The 26,810-nt window shown below is 44.6% G+C and overlaps 1 long non-coding RNA gene across 1 annotated transcript in view; it reads left to right on the top strand.

The window, feature by feature from the left end:
• LOC121140375 overlaps window positions 1-26,072 on the top strand; it is a 53,191-nt gene extending 27,119 nt beyond the window's left edge. Inside the window, exons 3-6 of the long non-coding RNA XR_005877178.1 lie at window positions 5,703-5,862; window positions 17,108-17,159; window positions 20,684-20,824; window positions 25,871-26,072. This is a non-coding gene — a long non-coding RNA (uncharacterized LOC121140375). The remainder of the gene's footprint in view (window positions 1-5,702; window positions 5,863-17,107; window positions 17,160-20,683; window positions 20,825-25,870) is intronic.
• Window positions 26,073-26,810: the final 738 nt, after the last annotated feature.

Here is a 26,810-nt window from a genome sequence, read left to right as displayed (position 1 = left end):
ATTTAAGACAGACAGAGAGTAATTTGGTCACTTGATAACCACTGCTAGGTTGCTTTTCGGTAAAAGAAAGAGGTAAAACATATTTACAGCAATAGACAAAGGGTAGTGAGAGTTGGAGAGATGGCTCATCAATTAAGAGCATACACTGTTCTTCTAGAGGACCTGGGTTCAAATCCCAGCACCCACACAGATGGCTTTAACTCAAGATCCAGAGGATCTGATGTTCCCTTCTGGCCTCTAACAGCACTGCATAAATGTGGTACACATACATACATGCAGGCAGACACTCATACACATAAAATAAAAATAAAACTTTCAAAGAAAAAGAAAGGAAGGAAGGAAGCAATCAGGAGCAATAATGAACTTGAAGAAAATTCTGACTTATGAGATGTGCTGCTTGCTGGCATCTTGGGAGAAGGCCCTGGACCAGGTGTTCCTAGACAAGATTAGCAGGCAGCATAGCTTAGACCATAACAAGTTCTGCATGAAGAAGCTGATCTGGGACTGTGTGATACAGCTCTACTTCTTAATCTTTCTACCACAAGTGTATGTTAGCTTTACAAACCATGTGTGACATCACCAGGAGTGTAAGAAAGGAGAACTATGTCCCCAGCAATCGTTTATGAAAACTGGAAGAACTCATGAACAGCTGCAAAATACCCTTGGAGGGATTCGGGGAGCCACAGGGCACTTAAGGATATCACACTGAGGTTTGCTTCCGGTCTTCTTGAAGACTTGGAAACTTCCCCTCTGTTCAACATAGTTACTCTCCCATGTTAGCTTTCTCCCTGGGAACCCAGATATCCACCCCCACAATTTCTTCTATTTTACTTTCTATTGACATGTAGCAAATCACTCTGAAATGCAACAACTACTTTATTGGATTTATGGATGTGTGAATTTCAGCATGCATACATAGGAAGACAGACTTGTCTCTGCAGCCTCACTCCCACGGTCCACCCCCTGCCACCAACACCTGTGGCCTCTGATGGGAGACGCAGTAGCTGGGTATGATTTGGGGGCAGGGAGGCAGCTGAATCCTCAGGAGGTGTCTTCAGTCTGCACTCACTGGCCGTGCTTGCTAGCTGCTAAGGCCTTTGCTGGGACTGAGAATCTGACCATGGCCTCTTCTGTGAGCGGGATTTCCACACAGCACAGGAACACACAAGGTAGTCAGAAACACATCTTGACTTAGGTTTGGAAGCTAAAAGTATCACCTCTGCTACTTTCTATTGCTTATTGCCTCAGAAGCCAGCTGAAATCAAAGGGGGAGATCCATAGTTCTCTCTCTCCTTTTTTTTTTTCTTTTCTCTTCCCCAGACAGGGCCTTCCCATGTAGTCTAGGCTGGCTCCCAACTCACAATCCTACTTGCACAGCCTCCCAGATTTGGAGGTGACCAGGCACATACCACCACACTTCATAGATGCTCCAGGTCGCCAGTAACCCAGCCTAACACGGAATTTACTAAATAACTTCATCAGGCCTTGAACTCAGTCCCCTGCATCGAAAGTACTAGAATTACAGTTTGCTGAGTCTTATCTTTTTGCAATGGGGGAGGACATGGATGCCCTGCCCACAAAGCCAAGGAGAAGGGCAAAAGAACACACCTGTAGCTCTTGTTTAGTAAACTCAACAGAGTATCCTATGGTTGTTTTTAGTAGATCATGCAAGGATAGACCAGGAATTTCAACCATGCTTTCAACCACAAGAAGAATTTATGTGGTGCTGACAGTAAGATGAAAGATATGTAGAATGCTCCAGTGTTGTTAAGGTGGAGTGTGGAAGTTTAGGAGTTCAAGGCCACCCTGAGCTACATAAGAACTGTCTCAAAAAAACCAACCCCCCTCAAATAAAAAACCATTCCAAAATTGTGCCTGTCATAAGGGCGCGTACCTTTCATCTCAGAACTTGAAAGTCAGAAACAGGCAGATCTTTTAGTTTGAGGCCAGCTTGTTCTATATGGGGAGTTTGAGACCAGCCAGGGTTACATAGTGAGGCCCGTTGGGGAGGCTGGAAAGGAAATTAGAAGAGAAAAATACGAAGAGTAATTCATGTGTGCGCACGTGCACGCGCGCGCGCGCGCGCGTGTGTGTGTGTGTGTGTGTGCGCGCCCGCTCGCGCGTGCATTGTTCCTCAGTTGTTTCTCTACTTATTTTTGGGACAGTCTCTTACTGAATCTGGAGCTCACTGATTCAGCCATCACCCCCCAGGGCTCCTTCTTTCGGCTCCCCCCTGCACTGGGTCTTCCGAACGTAGCCGCACCTGCCATCTTTTGTGGGTCCTGGGCATCTGAATTCAGATCTTCATGCTTGCATGGTGCACATTTTACCACTTTGCAAGTAATCCACCTCCTCAACCCCACTTTCTTTGGAGAAGGGTTTAGATAGTGTAGCCCAGGCTGACCTTGAACATCCCGGGGTTCTGTCGAAGCTTGCAAAGTGCTAGGATGCTGGTGCACACCGCCCCACCAGGTTAGTGCCTATTTTTAAGAATACTCCTCAATCTGTTTCTGCTTTTTTCTTTTTCTGTTTTTAGGTTTAATTTTAGCTGGACATGGTGTCTTTCTTTTTTTCTTCCCCCTCCATGGTATCTTTCCTAAGAACTAAAACGACTTGATCAAGGAGGGTTCAACAGGAGATGTTGTGCCTGGCTACCTGGAATTCCAGGACTCTTTTTAAGTAGCCATCATGCTGGTCAGGTCAGGAGCCCTGGGGCTGCTGATAAGAAATAGTTCTGTGGCCAGGCCTAGCTTGGGTATGTCCCTGTTGGGGTCAGAGAACATGGAAAATGTCAAGTTGTTGACACTACCTGGTGACTAAGAAGAGAGGTCTTTTGTCTCTTCTCTACAGGAGCCGGGGTCATTTTGAACTGGGAGGATACTGACTTCTCAAGTGTGTTGTTGGGGAACACCAAAGACAATTATTTTCTGAGTTAATTCCCCGTACCCACATGGAGACTCACAACTATCTGTAGTTACAGTTCCAGGGGATACCCTCTTCTGGGTACCAGGTACACACACGGTGCACAGCAGACAAGACTGCTATATACACATGAAATAAAAATAAATCTTCTTCCCCCTCGAGACAGGGTCTCTCTCACTAGGTAGCTCAGGCTCTCCTAGAACTCACTATATAGACCAGGCTGGTCTCAAAGAGATCCTTTTGCCTCTGCTTCCTGAGTGCTGGGACTAAAGGCATGTGTGGCTAAAAACAAATACATCTTTAAAACAATTGAAAACAAAAGCAAGAACAGATTTAGGCATATTCTGAAGAATGGATAATTAGCTGGGTGTGGTGGCTCAAGCCTGTAATTCCAGAAGTCAGGATGTAGGTAGAGTCAAGTGGGTGGAGAGTCTGTAGCTAGCCTTGGTTACATGGTGAGTTCTAGACCAGCCTGGGATACCGAGTGAGATCGTGTCTCCAGAACTCAAAGGAAAAAAAAAAATCAAAAGACAGAAAGGAAATTTCAATGAAAAAGACTGGACTTGGCCACTGGGTGTCAATCTTGATCCACAGTCACCTTGGTTAAGGGCAACTTCCTGGCTTCATAATTGTCACTCTAGAGGGCTGGGGAGGGGTTTTATTAATCAAATTCTCTTTCACAGCCTTTGTGATTTTTCTTTTGCCACTATGAAGATTTTATTCAACAGGAATCTGAGGAGGAAGCCAGGCCTGGTTTTAGGCACCTGTAATCCTCACACTTGGGAGCTGGAGGGGAGAGGTCATGAATTCAAAGTCATCTCCAGCTGCAAGATGAATTTGAAGTCAATGAAGACTACATCTGATTAGAAAAAAAATCACAAAATATCAACAATGATACAATAACAAAACAGGACTGGGAATGTGACTCCGTTGGGAGAGAGTGAACGGAGGCCTGGGTTGCATCCCCAGCACCAAATAATCCGGTAGTATACACCTGTAATCCTAGCACTTAGGAAGTGGAGACAGTAGGATCAGAAATTCAAGGTCATTTCCCTCTACATGGTGAGTTCAAGGCTACCCTGTGCCACATGAGACCCTGTCTTAAAAATCAAATCACTTCTCCCTTGGCAGAAGTCAGGCATGGTGGCTCAGGCCTGTCTGTAATCCCAGGCTTCAGAGTCAGGAGGGTTCTTTTAAGTTTGAGAGCAGCCTATATGATATGTTTTGGGGTAGCCTAGGCTACAAAATGAGGTCCTGTCTCAAGAAAAATCTTCCTCTGTCAGTTGTGTAAGACACCAGTGGGTCACTTTTCATCTGTGTGGTCATTCAGCTGTATGACATTCCAAAGTCCCGCAGGTCAAATGCTAGCATTGGATGCTCAGCTCTAGGGTTACTATGGTGCCCTGAAGTTTCTGATTAACCTTTCAACTTGGAGAGACGATAGAATCATAAAGTGTTATACAATGGAGCACTTCATAGTCTCCCAGTTCCTCATCTTTATTTCTTCTGAGCATTTCCTTCTAGCTTGAAAACAAACTCTGCGAGCACCATCATTGATGAAACAGCGGGTCCCCAGCTCCAGGCTTCCGCCACTCATTGACCTCTCCCGTTTTGGCATTAGAGATCCATGCTGTCAAGGCAGCTTTCAAAGCTACGTGCTCAAGAAATTCTCCTGCCTCAGCTTCCACTGTAGTTTAGAATACAGGTTCATTCCCACTGTCTTTCTCCTTTTGAGACAAGGTCTTGCTGTATAGTTTAGGTTAGCCCCCATTTTACAAGCCTGAGGTCCCGAGTGATGGGATTACAGGGGTGTGTTGCGTTGTCTGTGTCTGGTCCACCTCTGTGCACCCACCCCCCCCCCCCCCCCCGCCCCCACCACCCCTACACAGGAAACTTGCTGTCTTAAACTTAAAAGATGTTTAGTAAAGTACTTTGCACATTAGGTATTTGCCATGCGCACCATCACAACCGAATCGGTCACTGCTTTTTTTTTCCTGTTACTACAGCTCTGCCTCCGTAAGGATGAATGGAGATCATTCCTTTCAGAGGAGAGCAAACAGTGCTCGGATGTGGGCTGTGCTCATCTTTCAGGGTTTCAGAAGCGGCATCAAAGGCAGGAATTTGGCCAGACGTGCCGGTCCAGATTAGAGGAAATGGGAGTCAGCGGAGTTCGGTGCCCTCACCTCTGCTACTCTGATTCTTAGTGCCCTCACCTCTGCTACTCTGATTCTTAGATGCCCCTCCCCCTCCTGTCACCCCACCCCAAATCGGGGCTTTCTTCTGACTTCTGTTTATCTAAAATGTGCTGATAATCTCCTTATAAGCTGGTGGTTTTCTATTTATTTATTTATTTGCTTATTTGTTTATTTATCTATTTTATATGCATTGGTGTGAAGGTGTCAGATCCCCGGGAAATGGAGTTTCAGACAGTTGTGAGTTGCCATGTGGGTGCTGGGAATTGAACTCAGGACCTCTGGAAGAGCAGTCAGTGCTCTTAACCACTGAGCCATCTCTCCAGGCCACTAATAGTGTTCTTATGCCAAGCCACAGCCATATTGTGGCTCCCAAGACACACTGTAGAACTGTCACAGGCCCAGAAGGAAACATCCCATAAAATTAGATAAGGAAGGATGTTCCAGGCAAATCTGAAAAATACTCTTCTCTGACTAAAATAATGCCATTTTGGTTTCATTCACTTCTGAGTACTTAACCAGGAAGAATATATTTTCAGTTCTTGTTTTCAGTTTAGTAAAGACCTAAAAACATCTCTCCTTCCACAGAGAGACCTTAAATGAGAATCTGTATATTCATCGTGGGTTACCATGGTCCCAAGTTCACCCATCCATGATGCTGACTGACATGGACACTGTTCTGGACAAAATGCCAGTAATCTTTCCAAAGCCAGTGTAATCACCACGTGTTGAGATGCAGCTTCAACAGGTAACTAAGGATTCCCGATGTGTGGATGTTACTGAATTGTTTTGCTGTTTCTGTCTTCTTTTCTCTATCTACCTTTAGAGTTCTTGGATTATAGGGTCTGCTGTGTAGCATTGCCTGACACGTCAATATATGTAGCTCAGGTTGGTTGAACTCCCAGCAATACTTCTGCCTCAGCATCTGGAATTAGAGCTGTGCGTTACTATGTCTAGCTTGCTGTTGCTTTCCTTCCTTCCTTCCTTCCTCCCTCCCTTCCTTCCTTTATTCATTTCTATAATTTTTTTTACTTTTTTTGTGTGTGTATATCCCTGACTGTTCTGGAACTAGCTTGGTAGAGCAGATTTGCCTAGAATTCACAGAGATCCACCTGCTTCTGCCTCTGCCTCCTGAGTACTGGATTAAAGGCATATGCCACCTTCCAACACAAATTTATTCTATGTGTATGAGTACCTGCATGTGTGTCATGCATCCTATACAGGTAGAAGAGGGCATTGGATCCCCCGGAGCTAGAGTTACAGACAGGTTTCAAGTCACTCTGTGGATCTGGGAGTTAAACCTGTGTCCTCTGTAAGAGCAGCAAGTGCTCCTAACTACTGAGCCATCTCTCAGCCTCCATTGCTGCTGTCTCTCAACATCCTCCCCTTACCCAAGCACTGTAGGGGCTATATCTAGGCCAAGAATTCATTTGGTTTTGAGAAGTTTCAGAATACTGATCTAGATATGTATGAATGTGCACCCCTGTAATCCCAGCACTTGGGAGAAGAGGCAAGAGGATCCCTGCATATTTGAGGCTAGACGGGCTGAATAGTGAATTCTAAGTTGAACACACATACACACACACATGCACACACACACACCATGGGATAAAAATCTCTTTGGGGCAGCTGGAGCAGTGATTTTGGCCCATTAAGACATTAGGAGATGTGGCCAGCAGTGCCTGTGAGGACAGTATTGATTGTACCTTATACCGGATGGCATGTTTTGAGGTTGTATTTGGTTTGTAGATGAAATCCACATTGACCTCAGAAATCCCAATGGCATCATAGCCAGGAGTGACCACGGGTCAACCTGGCACATTGCTCTATAGAACTTCCGGAGTATTCTTTTATTGCCTTTAGAGCTGGCTGCTGCTGAACTTCCCCAGGCCTTGAGAATACAGTTTGGCATCTGACAGGGTTCAGTAGAGAAGAGGAGGATGGATGTGGGTGGTCTTGTCTCTCAGAACCCCTCCCCCATTAGTAATGCAGAAGAATGGGTCCTCTTCTGGGATTGCTCCTGGATGCCGTGGACTCTGGTTTTGGCTAGGAACTTCTATGATGGCCGTGATCAGTCTGGCTATTCAGAAGGCTCCAGAGGAGGCTGCATGCAGTCTTTTCTTCTATGAAATAAAGACGAGAAGATATTTCTGCAGAAGTTGGTATGAGTAAGTGCTCAGCAAATGGAGCCACGTGTATTGTGAGAGAGGGTTACCTTCATGGTTCCCTGATGGGATGTATTCTATTGCTCTCTGTCTAGAAGAGGATCTAATGTCCTGACTCTCATACATGACATCCTGTACCCGAAGATTGACTCCATAAAACTAAAATGTCCTGGCAAGTGCAAGCATTTCTATGAAACAGAACACTGGGACTTCACGGCCTTTTACATATTAATGAGGACAGACATATTTAGTAACAGATTTTGATTTGGGCACGATAAGGACACTGAGCACTTTGGGAAGAGAAAGATGTCCCCCTGAGAAGAGCAAGGCTTTCTAAGGGCTGGGACAAACTTTCTTCACTCTGGTCTTCCTGCTTAAGCAGGCTGCCATGTACGGTGGGGGTCAGTGAATGCCAACATTTCCTTGGAACTCCTTCCTTTGGGTTTTGAGTTCTCTGTGTAGCTATGGCAGTCATAGAACTCACTGTGTAGACCAGGCTGGCCTCAAATTCACAGAGATCTGCCTGCCTCTGCCTCCTGAGTGCTGAGATTAAAGGCGTGCACCACCATGCCTGGCTTTGGGATTCTAATGACCCATGCCTATTTAGTCCCCCACCCCACTGTTACTTCACTGATGTTTTTCCTGGTTTGTTAGTCTTAGTGTATATGGAAGGTTCCTTACTGTCTTGCTTCCATGAGTGGCCAGGACCAGGGGCAAAGAAAAGGCTACCAGACTGTACAGGGGGTCTCTGCTGTAACCTTCCATGTACACACAGAGCAGAGCTGAACAGACAAGCACAGCATCACTATAGCAGTTAGAAATTGGCAGTGTAGGATGGGGAGTAGTGGTGTCTTTAAGAAACACAGGCTACATCTGGCTGTTGGTGGCACACGCCTTTAATCCCAGCACTCGGGAGGCAGAGGCAGGTGGATATTTGTGGGTTCCAGGTCAGCCTGGTCTACAGAGCAAGTTCCAGGACAGCCTCTGAAGCAATACAGAGAAACCCTGTCTCAAAAAACCAAAAAAAAAAAAAAAAAAAAAAGAAACACAGGCTACCCAGAGAAACCCTGTCTTGAAAAGAAAACAAAACAAAACACCACCAAAAGAAAGAAAGAGGGGGGCTGGAGAGATGGCTCAGAGGTTAAGAGCACTGACTGCTCTTCCAGAGGTCCTGAGTTCAGTTCCCAGCAACAACATGGTGGCTCAAAACCGTTTACAATTCAATCTGGTGCCCTCTTCTGGCATGTAGGTGGAACACTGTATATGTGATAAATAAATAAATCTTTTTTTTTTTTGGTTTTTCGAGACAGGGTTTCTCTGTGGCTTTGGAGGCTGTCCTGGAACTCACTTTGTAGACCAGGCTGGCCTCGAACTCACAGAGATCCGCCTGCCTCTGCCTCCTGAGTGCTGGGATTAAAGGCGTGCGCCACCAACGCCCGGCTAAATAAATAAATCTTTAAAAAAAAAAAAAAGAAAGGAAAAAAGTAAAAGAAACACAGGCTCCCCCAAAATGCCTGCCTGAGGGGACCTCAACCTAAGAGGAACAATATCAATATGAAAAACAGCTTGTGAGGGCCAGAACTGTGGAGCAGGGAGGAAGGTCCAGGGGAGATGTTTGGTAATTGGGGTGAAGGCATTGCCTGCTGCCTGCTGCCTGCTGCCTGCTGGTGCCTGCAGCACCCAAGAGTGAGTCTAGAGCTACTAGGTGCCCCAGGGAGGGGCTTAGAGGTGGCTCGCAGGCTTGCCCTCCAGGGAGATGATGGTGCTGCCTGTGGCAAAGTTTTTCTGCCAGGATGCAGTGGTCCTTGATCTCTTAGCAGTTTGTTCACAGTTCATGCTTGATGCCCGTCAGCTTCTTGATGGCCTCCTTGGAGCTGGCACAGGTCATTTTGCTTTGAAGGGGTACACTCTCAGGGGGCTCCAGGGATGACCATCCAGTCCTCCTTGCCCCCCTTGATCTCGTAGGTTGCATCATAGAGAGCACAGAAACAGTTCTTGTCTGGCAGCGTCTTGCCAAAGGAGTGTGTGGTCATCCATAGTTTGCCCTGTATCACCTCCTAGGATCTCCATGCTCTCCTCCAGGATGATGCTCTTCTTGTCCCCAGGCAGAAGAACACCGTCTGCCTGTGTTCATTTCCTCTGGGGATTTAAGGACTTGTGCACCTTCAAGTCATTTAACATGGTGGTGACACCATCAGAGAAAGTCACACCTCAAGCTGTGTTTCTGCAAGGAGAGCCATGGGAGCCCTGAATTGCTGCAGCTGTTCAGACATGACTGTCATTAATTTCTCTGCTTAAGTCAGATAAAGTTGGACACTGTAAGGTGACAGGAACAGGACTCTTACTAACTGCCCAGGCAAGGCTTTGATGAGGACTGGCCTCAGGGGCTGGGGCTGTAACTAGTTTGGTAGAGTGTTCCAAGTCCTGGATTCCATCCCCTTCACCATCTAGACTGGGTGTGGCACTGTCCACTTGTAGTCCCAGCGCTCAGGAGGTTCAAAGCCGTGTTCCGTTCCATGGCCAGTCTGGGCTACTGCAAGGCATGTCCTAAAAGGAAGAAAGAAGGCTAGGTGTGTGCCTGTAATCCCAACAGAGGCAGGTGGATCTCTGTGAGTTTGATACCAGTCTAGTTTCCCCAGTAAATCCTAGACCATTCAGAACTGTCTCAAAAAAAAAAAAAAAAAAAGAAAGAAACTGGATAGATGATCCCCTATACTTGTTATGATCAGCTCAATTATTTCTTAGACAAAAAAAAAGTTTGCTTTAAGATGTTTGCTGAGCTGGAGAGGTGGCTCAGCAGTTAAGAGCACTGGCTGCTCACCTGAGTTTTGTTCCTGCTAACCACATGGCTTCTTATAACCATGTGTAACTCCAGCTCCAGGGGATCCGACATCCTCTTTGGCCCCCAAGGGCACCAGGCACACATATAGTGCATGCATATACATGAAAGCAAAACTCTCATACACATAAAATAGGAATAAATCTTTGTTTTAATTGTTGGCTGAAAATTCTGTCAATTGTCTGGGTGTGGTGGCTCACAGTTGCAATGCCAGCAAAGCCCGCAATCTCAAGGCGAGTCGGCCTAGAGTGAGACCCTGTTTCAAACATAATAAAAAAATATCCTGGTGCGTGCGTGTGTGTGTGTGGGGGCCACAGCACACACCTTTAATCCAGCATTCTGGAGGCTGAGGCAGGAAGATCTACAAGTTCAAGGCCAGCCTGGTCTACTGAGTGAGTTCCAGGTTTACACAGAGAAATGCTGCCGTGGACCCCCAGACCTCCGCCCTCCCCCGGCCCCCCAAAGAGCACATATATTGAAGGGCTGAGGATGGAATTCAGTGGCGGACTGCTTCTTGCCTAGCATGCAGGAGGCTTTGGGTTCAATTACTCGGGCTGCTGAAAAGGCTGTGTGTAAGGACTGTTTTACTCGTCCTGAGGGAGGGATGGAGGAGCAGTGCTCACGGTTTGGAGTCACTGGAGTCCTGCCCCTCTGTCCTTGCTCTCTGCCTGTAAGTCCAGATTCACTAAATTAGTGAATTTACTTAAGATAGAAAACAGATAAAAATCTACCCTTCTGGACTCCTTTGCTCAGAGGGTGTGGAGAAACAGAGGGCTTGCAAGTTTCTGTTTCTTGCCACCATCCCACAGCAGATGCTTGTTTGGTCACTGTATAACCTTTTATGTGCCCTTATCTGATCTTTCTTCCACCCCTGGCAGTGAGGGGGCCTTGGGAGGACTGCATAGGTGGGTGGAGGAGGGGCAGGGGGTGCCAGATCCATGCTGAGTTCAGCAGAAGTGCTGCAGCCACTCGGCCTGTCTCCACACTTCTGCTCCTCGCAGCGTGAAAGGCATGTAGGTGTGAGGCAGGTCCAAGCATATTTTTCTTGAAGTGAATGTTAGCACAGGGGGGAGTTGGAACTAATGGGTTTTTATCAAGAAATAGGAGGAGGCGGCAGCTACATGCTATTGATGTAAAACTTACCACCTATTCCTCCTTTCATCTCTTGCCAAGATCTCCACCTTTTAAAGTTTTGATTAAACCTATGTATGACGTGGAAAATATGGCATCTTTAGAGGCAGGTAGATTTTACAAAATCCAAATTAACTGTAGGAAATCTGTCTCATTTTATATTTCAAGTAGCTGTAGGTCCAGAGAGATGGTTCAGTGGGTAAAGGTGCTCTAGCTGCCAAACTTAGTGACTGGAGTTGACCCCAGGAAAGCATGTGGTGGAAGAAGAAAACTGACTCCCTCAAATGGTCCTCTGACCTTCAAACGGGGACACAGACACATACACACAGAGACACAGACACACAGACACACACACACACACACACACACACACACAGATACTCATAGATATACAGACACAGACACACACACAGATACTCATAGACATACACACACAGACACACACATAGACACATACACAGATACTCATAGACATACACACAGAGACACACAGACACACAGACACACACAGATACTCATAGACATACACACACAGGCACACACACAGACATACACATACAGACACACACAGATACACACACATACACACATATGCACACACACAGAGGGAGGGGGCAGGGGCAGGGAGGGGGCCGGGGATGACTCGGAAGCACACCCAAAGGAAGCATGGGCAATGGTGTTTCAAAGAAGGCTTTCAGTTAATGCTTTTTACAGTGATCTGACGAGTTGGCTGGGCAGCTAAGTGCCTGCTGTCAGCTCTGACAACCTGCCTGTGTTCCGTCTCCAGAACTCATATGGTGGACAGAGAGGACTGACTCCTGGATGTTATCCTCTGACCTCGACAGGGTTGCAGACGAAGTTAAGACGTTCTTACTGTTGAGTTTCAGTCTTATTTTTGGGACTCTCAGAAAATACTGAACCAGAGAGGTCCTTGAGTATGATGGGGCTTTCTAGCTTAGCCGGGCTTAATTAACTCAAGAGCTGCGGTGCCCTAGCTCACACCCACAAGAAACTTCCGTGAAGCCGGATGCTCTAGGTTCTTATCTCGTGAACTGGAAGAATAAATTTCTCAGACCGCAGAGAGGATGAGTTCTTTGGAAGATAATTTAGAACAGGTTCACAGGTGTGAACTCAATTGAAATCGAGCAGAGCTCCTGTGTGATAGGATCGGGTTCCAGGGAGGGGGCGCCATTTGACTTACGGCTTGGGGACTTTTTATAGAATGTATGGAGAAACGTGGCTGAGGCATGGGAGCTGAGCTGTGAGTCCAGGTGGCCCACTCACGAGGTGTTCATGTGCCTCTCCATCCCAGGTGTATGATTGACATTCCTGCCACACCCTCGTGTATGGCTTCCGTGGTCTTGTAAAAGAAAACAACATAACAAGAAACTAGATCGAGAGCCGGAGACCATACGAAGTTTGCATTTCCGGCCTTGATGATTTAGTGCATATGATCGTTTCTGCCCTTTGCTCTAAGGTGCATAAAGACTCTGAGATCTCCGTTCTGTGCATCTCAAGACAGACCAGCCATTCAGGAGCAATGGAAACCAGACAGTTACTTAAGAACAGGCATTTGGAGCCGGGGTGGCAGTGGTGGTGGTGGAGGTGGTGGTGGTGGTGGTGGAGCCGGGGTGGCGGTGGTGGTGGTGGAGGTGGTGGTGGTGGTGGTGGAGCCGGGGTGGCGGTGGTGGTGGTGGTGCACGCCTTTTTAAAAAAACCCACATGATTGGACTTTACTCTGAAAGTTCAGGTTTTACAGAATCTTTGCCATACATACTGTAGTTCAACTGCTTTCACTCAGTACCCTGCTCCCGACAGATCTGGCTTTAATGTAGGCCTTACACAGAATAAGGACTCCTAAAGCTGCTTCAGTAAGGATGTGGTTCTCCCGCCACTTGAGAAGTGTATTAAATATCAGTTCAACGAGAAACGGACATCTCAAACATTTCTTCATTTTTACTAGTTTGGTCTTCCAAAGTACGGCTTTCGAAACTGCATCATTGCAGATGTGATGAGGTACCTACAGTCATTTAATGCAGAAGAGAAAACAGACAATTATATGGGGGAATTCTGTAGTTTCTATTGGGAATTAGACGCTGCTAATCAAACCAAGGCACTAGACTGTTTCGGACTGACTGAGGCACATGGTTAAGTGACAAACCTTTTCCATTGACCGACCTCAGGGGCTTGTGATTTTAGCAACACATCCACTAAGTAGACTCCCAGCCTGTAGCCACATTCCAGCCCTATCTCCACTGGAGACATCTGACAGAGCCAGAGCTAAAGAGAAACGCTTAGAAAAGAGGAATTTATTTCTTTTTTGCTATAATTCAACCCCAGGGCTTTTCATTTAAATTGTGGTTCTTGGGAGTAAACAGAAAGCTTCCTTCAATCCCGATAATACTTCCTTGGCTTGCTACAGATGAGAGAAATTTGCCTTAAAGCAATGAGTTGATTTAAAAAATCATTTATGTTAGTAAAATCATTGGGCCAGGCATGCCTTTAATCCCAACACCTGGGAAACAGAGGCAGGCGGATCTCTGTGAGTTTAAGGACAGCCACAGCTACACAGTGGGACCTTTTCTGAAAGAAAAAAAAAGGAAAGAAAAAAACAAAAAAACATTTATTAGATTAGAGGACCGCTTGTGGGTTGGAGGAATCAAACCCAGGTCCTCAGGATGCATGGCTGAGCCATCCCAATGGCAGCAATGAATCGGTTTCAATTTAGGTTCGCTTTTGATGTTTGCTTTTTGTTTGTTTGTCTGTTTTCTGAGATAGGGTTTCTCTGTGTATTCCTGACTGTCTTGACATTTACTCTGTAGACCAGGCTGTCCTTGAACTCACAGAGATCCTCCTGTCTCTGCCTCCTGAGTGCTGTGATTAAAGTTGTGTGCCACCACTGCAGAGCTGGTTTTGTTGTTGTTATTGTTAATGTTTGCTTTTTGTTCTGAGACAGTCTGAATTTAAGTGCCAGGCTGGTTTCAAACTCTTTTTTTTTAAATTTATTTTTATTTTTTATGTGCGTTAGTATATTGCCACAGAACCGGAGTTACAGAGAATAGTGAGCTGCTGTGTGGGTGCTGGGAATCGAACCTGGGTCCCCTGGAAGAACATTTAGTGCTCTTAACCGTTGAGCCATCTCTCCAGTCCCTGGTTTCAAACTCCTGATCTTTCTGCCTTATTCTGTCAAAAATACTGGGATTTTCCATTTATTCTTAAGGGGCTGATTGAAGTTGTTGTTAAAGGAGAGATGTGTGAGTTTCTGGTGTCTGTAATGTCTTAGGACCATTAAAGGCTGACTTTGGAGGTATTTGAAATCATACTGATTAATAAATGGCTGACTTCTTTCCTACGGGGGGACTTGTGGCCATTGTCTTTCCCTCCGGTGTTATCTAGAAGTTCATTTACCTAGACCTATGCCAAAGGATGCCTATCAGAAACCAAAAGATAAGAATATTAAAAGAACACCCCTTTTCTTCCAAGTGTATACTGTATACTTTAGCTGCTCAATGTTATCTCGTGTAATGGCCCTTAAAGACAAGTAAACTTATCACCAGCATTGGAAAATGAGGTTGTTTCTGTCCAAGATACAGATTTCTATTTTTTAATATTCAACTCAGGAACTATAGCCAGTGTGTTAAACAGTGGTTAAGTGCTTGCCTAGCACACAGGAAGTCCTGGCTAGAGTCTCGTAAAAACATAAACCTACTGTAGGGGTGCACACTGTAACCCCAATGCTTAGGAAGTAGATCCAGGAGGCTTAGGAGTTCAAGGTTATTTTATATATATATTTGTTGTTGTTTGTTTGTTTTTCCAGCTGGGGTTCTCTGTGGCTTTGGAGGCTGTCCTGGAACTCACTCTGTAGACCAGGCTCGTCTGGAACTCACAGAGATCTGCCTGCCTCTGCCTCCCGAGTGCTGGGATTAAAGGTGTGCGCCATCAACGCCTGCCTGGTCCTACACTGGCGTTTTGCCTGCATGTATGTCTGTGTGAGGGTGTTAGATCACTTGGAACTGGAGTTACAGAGTTTTGAGCTGCCATGTGGATGCTGGGAATTGAACCTGGATCCTCTGGAAAATCAGCCACTGCTACTAACTTCTATGCCATCTCTCTACCTCTCAGTAACATAGTTTTAGGCTAGCCTGGGCTACATGAGAGTTGTCTCAAAAATGGGTGAATTTCTCCCAAAGGAGCAAAGTCAAAAACTATTAGAGAAACTGGTAACTTGGGGGCTTACTGTTTCCCTGGACAATAATGGGCAGAGGCTTAATAGAGCCAAATTTTATAGAAGAGCAATGTTGTTTTTCTTAAATATGACCCATGTTGCCAGGCGTTGGTGGCGCACGCCTTTAATCCCAGCACTCGGGAGGCAGAGGCAGGTGGATCTCTGTGAGTTCGAGGCCAGCCTGGTCTACAAAGCAAGTTCCAGGACAGCTTCCAAGATAATACAGAGAAACCCTGTCTTGAAAAACCAAAAAAAAAAAAAAAAAATTGACCCATGTTAACTAATTCATGTTGCCAGCTGAGGCCTTATAGAGTTGGAGAGTCCTGTCTGAGGATGAAATCTGGTAGAGTGAGGTAGGACTGTAAATGCAGTCAAGATGTTTGGTGCTGTTGTCAGAGAGATAGAATGACCCTTGAACTTCATGGGGAGGAACCTAGACTTTGGATCACCCAGATCTGGCTGCGATCCTTGTTTGCCCTTTACTGTGTCTTGGAATGTAGGAGGAATTGCGTAAATGGCCTTGAGCTCCGGATGAAGATCCTCTAATTAAGAAATCCCCTCGCTACTTTGCATCCCACCCCTGATACTTTTAGTAAATTGTTTGTGGGACATTTTTCCAAAATTCTAATATGTTAGCTATATTATCAACTTGCTGTAATCAGTTAAGTAGCTCAACATTGTTTTCTTAGCCCCTAGCTTTGTGCATGCGAGCCAAGTGGAATTCTTCCAAGAAGCTGCACAGTGGTGGCACACGCCTTTAATCCCAGCACTTGGGAGGCAGAGGCAGGCGGATCTCTGTGAGTCCAAGACCAGGCTGGTCTACATGAGCTATTTCCAGGACAGGCTCCAAAGCCACAGAGAAACCCTGTCTCGAAATACCAAAAAAAAAAAAAAAAAAAAAAAAAAAGAATTCTTCCAAGAGACTCGCGGTGATGACTTTCAAGCCAAATGAGGCTTCTTCTGATGCTTGGCTAGATTTCTGCCTTCACTGTATGTAGTATGAAACAATAAGAAAATACTTTAAAAGCAAAAACAAGCCCAAACTAAACCACATGGAAAGAAGAATGCCTTCTTTTTTACTGATGTATGGGCAAGAACAGAGTTAAGTCAATTTTTCTGCAATGGGAAAATCAACTTGACCTAGGAAACCTTCGCACAGGTCCACATTTTATGATGTTAAAGCCACCAGGAAGCATAATAATAATGGGCTGAAAATGTAACTGGCTTCAAACCCTTCCTTTAATCATCCTGTCCGTATGGTTCTGTGGAGTCATTACTGTGTCTTCTCGAGTCTTAGTTTCTCCATCTGGCTGCACAGCAGAACCAACTGGAAGGTTTTGAAAATCACTGTGTCCTCAGCTCCACTTCCAGAGAGCCTGACTGAGCTGGTCTGATGGAGAGCCTGGCTGTCGGTTGGAGTTTCTGCTTCCTGGCCTTTCATTTGGCACTGAGAGCTGAACCCTGGACCTTGCATGTGCTAGACCGGTGCTCTAAGGAGCATCCCTAGAGATTTCCTTAAAAGTGTTCATTTTTATTTTATGTATATAATGGATTTGCTTGCATGTGTCTATGTGCACTACATGCATGCAGTGTCCATGGACGCCCATCTCACGCACAGGCCTTCTTTGTTCAGCTCCAGGCAGAACAGATCTTCACATGGCATTCCCTGATGTCTCTTATCTTAGGTGAGTCCTTTTTTTCCTTTGAAGAATAGAAGCCTTAGAAAAATTGTGGTTTTTTTGGCTGTAACAACTTTTCCTGGAGTGGGCTTGGGGGAGGGAGAAAGAGGGTTGCCTGACAGGACTGCTTTGGTCCTAATAGTGGGAAGGTCTCGAGGCACTGGTTGGAGATTATCAGCTTCCTTAACAAGCTCCCCGTGAAGCACTGCCCAGCTTGACACTGGAGCCTCACAGCCATGATTGTCCAGGGAGCCTTAAAGCCCTGTGAGCTTGCAATGTGTACAAAGGCAGCAGCAGGAGCTAAACATTTTCTTCTCTAACTTCCTCCATGGTTTATCATCAAGTAAAACAGTTACCTTAATCGTCTCAGGGTCCAAGGGTTGAGGCTTTACTCATTTCTAAGGGATGCTTTTCTGGAAAGATTTCTAAGAAAACACTTTGGCAAAGGGGTAAAAAATTGACTATTCAGTGACCATCAGGCTGGGAGGCTCACAACCTTTGGACCACAGATACAGGTCACCTACTTTGGGTGTCATATAGGATTTCTGGGGGACCAGCACATTCTTATTAACTGCAGATACTAAAATTCAGTCACAAACTAGGCTAGAGGTGGACAGATAGGCATATTTTAGTAAAATCATAGACATTTCTATTGATTAGTCTAACTCAGATGCCTCTTGAAAAATCGTGTTTTCTTTTTGGTACGGAGTCTCACTATGTAGCTCAGACTGGCTTCCAGCCTGGTAATTCTTCTCAGCCTTCCAAGAGTTCAGATTGTAGGTTTGCACCACCATGCCCTGCTGAAATTTTGGCTATTTAGTTGTTGGGGTCCTTAGTCTCAAACCAAGACTTTGTATATACTATGTGCTCTACCTCTGAGTCTTGCCTCAGCCTACACATGTATCACATTTTTTTTCCCTCTTGGGGTTGAGAGAAGGGGAGAGTATTGGTGTTTGAACTCAGGGCCTTGTTGATAAGGAAGCGTCCTACTACTGAACCATGTACTTAGCCATTTTTGTATTTTTCGTTTTGAGACAAGGTCCCACTAATTCATCCAGGCTGGCTTTAAACTCACTCTGTAACCGTGAGAGGCCTGGATTTGTGACTCTCCCAAGTAGCTGAGATTATAGGCTTGTGCCACCATGCCTGGCTAGACTGTATAGCTTCTGATGTTCTTAGTTCATAGAATTAACCAAATTGCAGAAGATTGTGTTCGATGAGAATGTGTTAGTATTAAAATTCAGTGTCTATGATTATTCATGATTTGTAGTTTATACCAAAGAGGGGACACTCACATTCTTTGTTCCCAATGATTCCTTTTTTGGGGGTGGCAGGGATAGGATTGAGCCCAGGGTCTTGGGTATACTTAGCTACAACCCTAGCTCCCCAGTATTTGATTTCTTTTCAGTCAAGGTCTTGCTGAATAGGCCTGGTTAGCCTGGCATGAGCTATGTACCTGGGTTGGTGTAGGGGCGTCTGTGTCCAACACCCTCTCTGGCTTCCCCTCGCTTCCTCAGCGCAGACTCTCCCCTTGGTTCAGCATCACTGCTGAGTCATCACTTATTGAAACTTTTGCTACCCTGACTGATAGACCGCTCCTTCATCACACTGGATTTTTTTTTACCCAGTCTCCTAACATCCAGAACCGCAGTGCCCAGATGACCTCAAACTTTTAATCTTCCTGCTTCAGCCTCCAGGGTGGTGGAATTAGAGGAGCGGAACACCACACCCAGCTATCTCTTAAGTAGTTTTATCAATGAAATATTTTGAGGTAATTCATCACACTAGTCTCCAAGAACATCTTCAAGATAAGACCTTGGATATAAATAATACATGACTAGAAGATTCTGAGTGGATTAAAAGACCTCGTATGGCTGGTGTGGCAATGCATGTCTGCAGTTCCAGCACTGGGGACACAGGTTTAGGAATCCAAGGCCATCCTCCAATACGAAGATGGTTAAAGGACAGCTTATACTACATGAGACCTGGTCTCAAAAAACAACCAAACCACCTCCACCTCCTGAAAATACTTTGTTACACAGGCTGCTAAGAACTAAATCCACTACGTAAATGAGTGTTACACCCCTCTCTTGTCACCCATATGAATTACTTATATTCAACTAACATTGTTCTCCAAGATTTTTCCCCTAAAGGAAATTGTTTTTTCTCCTAGTTTCTAGAACAATTGGTGTAAATACAAAGAGTATAGTGTTTATCAGCCTATATTTCTTTAGTAGGATATAACCACTGCCCCTCCCCCGCCCCCACATACACAAATGGAGGGAGAGAGGGCACCCAATATTCAGTATGTCTAGACAGGCTAAATGCAGAGCCTAATGACGTCAACCATCTGAAAAATCCTTCAGGGTTTGAGTATCTGTGAACCGTTGTTTATACTTCCTGTAAACTTTTTTGTTGTTGTTGTTGCTGTTTTGTTTTGATTTGGTTGTGAGAGAGGGTCTCACTGGAACTTATATGTAGCCCATGCTGGCTTTGAGCATGTGGCAATTTACCTGTCACACCTTCCTGGGTGTTGGGATTATAGGAGTGAGTCACCTTGCCAAGTTTTTTAAAAAATTATTTAAAAAATTGAGATTATATTATAATTACCTCACTTCCTCCTTCCCTCTCCTCCTTCCAAACCTTCCCATGTGCCCTTGTTCTTTTTCAAATTCATGGCCTTCTTTCTTTCTCTCTCTCTCTTTCTCTCTTTCTTTCTTTCTTTCTTTCTTTCTTTCTTCCTTTCTTTCTGGGTGGGGGTTGTTTGAGACAGGGTTTCTCTGTTCCTTTGGAGCCTGTCCTGGAGCTCTGTAGACCAAGCTGGCCTTGAACTCATAGAGATCCCCCCTGCCTCTGCCTCCAGTGCTGGGATTGAAGACGTGAGCCACCACCACTCGGCTAAGGCCTCTTTTTTCATTGATTGTTATTACATGCATATAAAGACATAGTTACACACACACACACACACACACACACACACACAATGGATTCATACTGCATGTTTCTTTGCAAAATGAATTTCTTAGGGTTAGTACCAAGAGAAAGATGAGCTACTTAATATGACCCCGTTTCCGAGGGGGGAGAGAGAGAGAGAGAGAGAGAGAGAGAGAGAGAGAGAGAGAGAGAGAGAGAGAGAGAGAGAGAGAGGAGGGACAAGGAGGAAGAAGAGAAAGAAGGAGGAAGGGGAAGAGGGGAGCTGGTAAGATGGCCTAGTGGGTAAGACCCCAAGACTGATGAGCTGAGTTTGATCCCTGGGACCCACATGGTGGAGTGAGAGAACCTTCCCCCACAGGTTGTCCTCCGACTCCACATGCATGCCATGGCCCATGTTCTCCCCACCCCCACATACAAGTAAATGAATAAAAAAAAAGAAAAAGAAAAACAATTCATGAATAGTAGTGGTGTTTCGAATCAATCAAAATTAAGATGTATGAAAATGATACAAGGACACCTGCTATTTGTATGCTAATTTTAAAATGCAAAGAAGTGCTTGTTTAAAAATTGAATTTGTCATGTCTTTGTTTCAACAGCCTTTCTTCTCTCTAGTCTGGTTACTAATTGGAAGAGCTATGTGAACAAGAAGGACAACGGAGAGCAAGCTTTCACTCTTGGGCTGGAAGACAGAAGCATAGATGAAAACCAGCCAGCTCTCAGGCAGGGACGAAAGACATGTAGGTGGGAAGTAAGCTTGGCTTTGTCTCCCTACCCAAAGGGCCTTGCTGGAAGAAAGAGTCTGCAGGGCTTGTTTCTCAAGCCCCTGTGCTAAAGCCCCCTCGACTTTCCCGTCTGGAAAAGCGTAAGGATGCTGACCACGGTTGTGTGGCTAAAAAGGAGCACTTATTTGTTCAGTATTTACTGGTGATAACCATCAAGCTCAGTGCTCAGTGCCTCATGCATGCACTCTGCTAACGCAGCCTCGTCGTCTACCCTGAGTTTAGTTGTATAAGTAGAAAATTAGTCCTAACACATCATTTCTAAAGCTACTTAGCTAAATGAAAAAGTTTTCTATCACTTTGTATTTGCCATGGTCAGCTGAGGCCCAGTGGCAGGAAGTGCCAGACTCCTGTCTCTCTGTTACCTACCTTCCCAAATGCTTTGTTTGAGATAGGGTTTCACTATGCAGTTCTGCATCTTCAGATGTGCTTGCTATGTAGCCCCAAAGGGAACTCAAACTCAGGGCAATCCTCCTGTCTCAGCCTACTCAATGTTGGGATTACAGGTGTGCACAGGGATGCCTGGCTTTTCTCTACTGCTACTGGTTCAGGATATTTTATTTTTGCTGTAATTAAAAAAGAACTTTCCTGTTTACACTGACTTACCTTTGAAGATGAGATATTTTTCACAGTTAGCATCATGTTGACAGGATGTACAATTTCTTCCTTTTATTTTTCGAGACAGAGTTTCTCTGTATTGTTTTGGAAAGATGTATAATTTCCAAAGCATATAAGCAAAATTCTATACCTTTTATGGTCTGCCATACACATGTTGTCTTGCACTACATCCAGACATACTAGGTCATTTAAGAATGTATATGTTACTAAAGATTTTCTATAATAATAGGGTACATTATAATCAGTAGGTAGAATTTTTACATTTTCAGTGGAAAAATTAAGATTTTTGAAAAACTTGTCCTATCTGTCACTTGGATTCTGATGATCTTATAATACTTAAATGCTTATTTTGGTGGTAATATTAACAAGTAAGATTTGAAAACGATCCTAGTATGAAGTATACTAACAAGGAAAAGAACTGAGTAACACCAGGGTAAGAGAGTTGCCTGCTCACTTGGTTTCTCACAGGACCTTCCACTCCTCTTACGGGAGGCACTGAACCCATAGGGCCTTCTATCCTAGAGCGTCTCCATGGCTGTAGACAGGGTGAGCTCAGCAAGCTTGGATCTAGACAGCAGCTTGCACCAAGCTCTCAACTAATCCAGGATGGGAGCTGTTGGGTAAGTGCTTGTGGATGGACAAAGCTTAAGGCATCCTCTATCTCCCTTAGAATGAGGGCTACCTTCCCTCCCTTATCTCATGTGATCTCATCCCTCATGCCTGGGAATTATTTCTGATATTAATTACATACCCCAGTCTTTTGATCACAGATCTGTTTTCAGAGAAAGTATAAGTTTAGATACTCTGTAGCTGTTCTTATTGGGCTTAAATTCCAGGTCTGCAACTATCTAAATGTATAATCTTGGAGAAAAATCGCCTAAACTCTCTGAGCTTAGGTTCCTTATCTATAAAATAGGAGTAATCATGATACCCACTTCATAGCAATGCTATGAAGAGTAAGTTTGATATACTATTGTGCCTGCCTAACACATAGCGGTAGGTACTCCATAAATGGGAGTTATGACTGTGTTTGCAAGCTTTCTTTCTTTCTCTCTTTCTTCCTTCCTTCCTTCCTTTAAAATCTTTAAAGTCTTCATCCTTGTGCCATCATTTTTGTTTGTTTGCTTGTTTTGTTCCTTTGTTTTGAGATAGGGTTTCTCTGTGCAGCCCTGGCTATCCTGGAACTGACTCTATAGACCAAGCTGGCTACCAACTCAGGATCCACCTGCCCCTGCCTCCACAGTGCTGGGATTAAAGGTGTGTGTCACTGCCACTTGGCTGTGCCACCATCTTTCAAGTGCTGGGATCATAGGTTCATACCACTACATCCAGTACCAACTGAAAAAAATTAATATATAAACTTTTAATGTCATGTGCATTTAGCAAGTATTTTCTTAGTCTTATCATTCAGTGATATTTATTGCCTTATAATTTCTGCTGGTTCTGTTTCATTTTAAGATGAAGTTTAGTTATGTTGTCCAGGCTGGCCTCAAACCCCTAGGCTCAAGTGAACTTCATATCTTGTTTTCAAAGTAGCTGGACCGATGTTTGTGCCTCATCACATCTGGCTGCTTCTTCCTCCTCCTCTTTCTACCTTTTCTTTGCCTTCTAATTTAGAGAGGGTTTTATATAACCTGTGTCTTTGGAATCGTTATGTACCCAGGATGACTTTAAACTTTTGATCTTCTTGCTTCCCTCTACCTCCCAAATGCTGCCACACCCTACTTTCCAACTGATTTTTTATATAAACAAGTCCAGCAATATTTTCCATTCTGGATGAGAAGTTCATACTTTCCCCAGGCAGGCTCTACTAGCTTACGATCATAAAGTCTTTCCTTGGGCAATAAGCTACCAACAAGATTTGCTGATTGAATACTAGTTAGCTCAAATTTTGCATGATTTCTGATAAAAGTTTTAGTTTAGGGTTAATGAGATGCCTCATCTGGTAGCCCAAGCCTGGAGGTTCAAGTTAGCTCTGTGGAACCCATGTAAAGATGAAAGGAGAGAACCAACTCCACAGTACACATGCCATGGAATGTGTTCCCTGAGTGTTGGGACCTCTAGCCTCCCAACACCGTTCACACACAGGATAACGATAAATGACATTTTAAAAGAAAATATTTTAGCTTGTACCTGACACCATAATGCATGTCCAACAAATGCTCATATTCAAAATGAAGAACGAGAAGAAGGTGTGAAGTTGGGCCTGGTGATGCAGGTCTGCAATTCTAGCCACTCAGAAAGCCTAGAGAGGGGCATCACCAGTTCCAAGCCTTGTCTGGACTACTGAGTAAGTTCAGATCAAACCTGGACAACTGACCTAAGACCTTGTCTTGAAAAAAAAATAGAGCCAGTAGGATGGGTCAGCAGAAAAGGGCATTTGCTGCCAACGATGGTGACTGAAGTTTGATCCATGGAACTTACAAGGTGGAGGGAGGGAACCAACTCATGAAAACTGTACTCTGATCTCCACAAGTGCATGTGAACCATTGCATTCACACACACACACACACACACACACACACACACAGAGAGAGAGAGAGAGACAATATATATCAAGGGTATAGCTAGGTAGGAGGGTGGTAGAATGCTTGTCTGGCATGTTTGGGGTTTTAGAATCAATCCTTAGCACTGCGTAAGAGATAGAGCAAGACCTCAATTGATGTTATGCTAAACGAGGGAATATAGAAGACTTGAAACATTTTTTTAATCTCCAGTCTTCACACCATCTTGTAGTGATGACAAGGAAGGACTCAAAACTAAAACTAAAACTAAATAACAACACAAACACAACAGCCGATAATCCTATGATGATGGAGTGTGTCAACAAGACAAGAGTCAACTCAGCAAGTGTGTGTATGTTCACGTATGTGCATCTGTGTGCATGTGTGTGGGGAGGCTAGAAGTCATGAATGAGATGTCATTCATCTGGTGCTGGCCACCTTGCTTTTTTGAGGCAAGGCTTTTCACTGGTCTAGGTCTGATTGGCTTGTATTATGACCCAGGGATCATCATCTCTGTCACTGGGATTATAAGTGTGCACTACCATGACAATTCTAAAATATGGGCTCTGGGGATTCAACTCAAATCCTACCAAATGAGCCCTAAACCTGGAACATTTGGAGTAGTGAAAAAAAAATGTAGTACTGGCTGGTCGGTGGTGGCTCACACATTTATCCCCAGCACTCTGGAGGCAGAGGCATGCAGATCTCAGTGAGTTCAAGACCAGCCTGGTCTACAAAGTGAGTTCTATAACTGTTACATATAGAAATCCTGTTTTGAAAAACCAAAAACCCATAAAAAAGAAGTAGATTGGATTATAGACCATAATACAAACTAAACAGCCAAGATTATATTAATAAAATAAGTGACTGGATAAAGAGGAGCAAACTAACAAATCTATCTTTTAAGGATATGGAGCAGCATGGTAACACAGTATGTAAATGGACTTCCTTCCAAAGACTATGGAATGTATTGGGCATGGTGGCACATCCTTGTAATTCTAGCACTTGACAAGTAAAAGACAATGGAGGATTGGGAGTTCAAGCTCATTTTTGTTTAAGTAGCAGGTTTGAGGCCAGCCTAGGCTAAGTAAAACTCTATCTCAAAAAACAAAACACAAGCCTGTCACGGTGGCACCTGCCTTTAATCTCAGCACTCTCGAGGCAGAGGCAGGAGGATTTCTAAGTTCGAAGCCCGTCTGTACAGAGCAAGTTCTAGGACAGTCAGGGCCACGCAGGGAAATCCTATCTCAGGAAAAGAAATAAGACAAAAACAAGCAGCAAATGTGGAGAATGTAAAGGGAGGGAAGAGAGTAACTCCAGCAGAGAGGCCAGACAATCCCTGCTTTGGCCAAGCGACCAAGGTTAGCAGCAACTTGACTGACCAAAGGTCATGCTGATGCAGTATATTCCTGATTCAAGGGGAAAAGAAAGGCGTTGTACCTGGAGGGGTGGGGGAGGCTTGCCCTCCACAGGACACAGTGTAGGCATGAGAAAAACAACAGCCTAATCCCACTCCAGGGACATTATACAAAATACCTGACCTATACACCTCAAAACTGTCCTGGTCATCAAAAACAAGGAATGTTTGAGAAACCGTCAAAACAAGAGGGGCCTGAGCAAACATGACTAGATGTGATATGGCCTCTTGGTGGAGATTGGGAAAAGAAAAAGGAAACTAAGCAAAACTGCTCAAAGTGTGGACTGTAGTTAATAACACTTAATAATAATTTTGATGAATGAACCATAGTCATATAAGATGTTCATGCTGGGCTAAGCTGGGTGTAGGATACCAGGATGTTGTCTGTATTTTGTTCTCAATAAGTCAATTCCATATTTTAAAAGTTTAGTTAGCCCACATAATGGTGCACACCTGTGATTCCAGCACCTGGACTGTGGAGAAAGAAGACCAGAAGTTCAGTCCTTTTATTGCAAAGGAGAATCTGCGTGGTGGTGTTTGCTGTGACAGGGCATAGAATGGAGACGGTTCTAGAACAGGTGGAGCTTCCATGACAAAGCAGGAAACATTTGCACTGGAACTTAAGAGGAGCAGGGGATATCAACTAGCTGCCTGGAGAGGAGAAGAGAGAGAAGTGCTTTCCTTGTTCAGTTTTTGTCTAATAACATTAATGTGTGAGTAAAGATTTGTTGACTCCATTTTGAAACTTTTTTTTTCTTTTTTTTTGGCATGGCCAATCCGCTGTTGTTGTTTATTTCCTTGTGCTGAGATGATACAGGTCTGTCTGTGTCACCACACTGTCTAGAGAATGCTGGAAGGAGACTGCAACAAATCAGATTCCTGTGGAGGAAGTGATGTCTTCCCAGGTGAAGGGAACGTGTAACAGCCTCTCGAGTCTTCTCTCGGGCATTGAGAGTCTTGAGAAGCACTTCTTTCCAGGGGAGGGGTGTGTGCAGTCAGCGCTCTTCGGGCAGGTCAAACTCTCAAAGTAAGTAGACTGAGGAGAAAGAACGTTTTCATTTCTGGTTAGACGACGTTCTGCAGCTCTGTTGACAATTTCCAAAGCCTCCTGCCAGCTGTGGGCAAGGCTGGTGGGTCCCTGGACATTTCCCAACTCATTGTGCTGGGATCTATGGTTACCCATTTGACAGTGGCCCAGACCCAACCCATCCTTAGAAGTCACTTGGGTGCCTGCTTCTTGTCCTTTACACAAACACCAATCTTGCATGAGTCCAAGATTCTGCCTGTCTTGCTGGTCTGGACCTCATGCCAGACTCCAGTTGTGGGGACTAGAAGTACATGCTTATCTATTTCTTTGGCATGGACTTTGATTTTTTTTCAGGTTTGTGTTTGTTTTGCTTTGCTT

This window comes from Mesocricetus auratus, unplaced genomic scaffold (genome assembly GCF_017639785.1).
Source record: "Mesocricetus auratus isolate SY011 unplaced genomic scaffold, BCM_Maur_2.0 Super-Scaffold_100004, whole genome shotgun sequence".
Classification (NCBI taxonomy): Eukaryota; Metazoa; Chordata; class Mammalia; order Rodentia; family Cricetidae; genus Mesocricetus; species Mesocricetus auratus.
This window is presented reverse-complemented; position numbering and strand designations above follow the sequence as displayed.